The following is a 660-nucleotide window of genomic DNA, read 5'->3' as shown; positions in this document are numbered from 1 at the left end:
CGTGCTTAGTCGTATTCAAGAATATGGCTTGAAAGTGCGCCGAGAAAAATACACCTATTTCATGCGGTCGATAAAGTACCTGGGGTTCATTATTGACGAACATGGCCGCTGTCCAGACCCGGAGAACATTGAAGCGATCAAACGTATGCCAGCACCCACAGACGTGGCGTCCCTCAGGACTTTCCTCGGTCTCGTCAGTCACTACAGTTCGTTCCTGCCTGCCATGCATCGCCTTCGAGGCCCACTAAATCAGCTACTTACCAAGGACCACAAGTGGACATGGTCAGAAGAATGTCAACGCGCCTTTGACTCTGTCAAATCCATGCTAAGTTCCGATTTGCTACTCACACACTACGATCCATCGATGGAAATTGTGGTGGCGTCGGACGCCTCGAACTATTGCAAATGCGGCCAGATCCCTGACTTCAACCGAGCGCAACTACAGTCAAACTGAAAAGGAAGACTTGGGGAAGTTTCATAAAATGCTCTACAACCATCAGTTCACCCTACTGACCGATCACAAACCACTTTTTGCTGTGTTTGGCGCGAAGAAAGGAATTCCGGCATATACTGCCAACCAGCTCCAGCGATGGGCCACTCTGCTTCTGATGTACGACTTCAAGATAAAATACCAGTCCACCACCAGCCTGGGACAAGCCG

This window comes from Opisthorchis viverrini (genome assembly GCF_000715545.1).
Source record: "Opisthorchis viverrini unplaced genomic scaffold opera_v5_593, whole genome shotgun sequence".
Lineage (NCBI taxonomy): Eukaryota > Metazoa > Platyhelminthes > Trematoda > Opisthorchiida > Opisthorchiidae > Opisthorchis > Opisthorchis viverrini.
The sequence above is the reverse complement of the archived record's forward strand: the minus strand, read 5'-3'. Positions refer to the sequence as shown.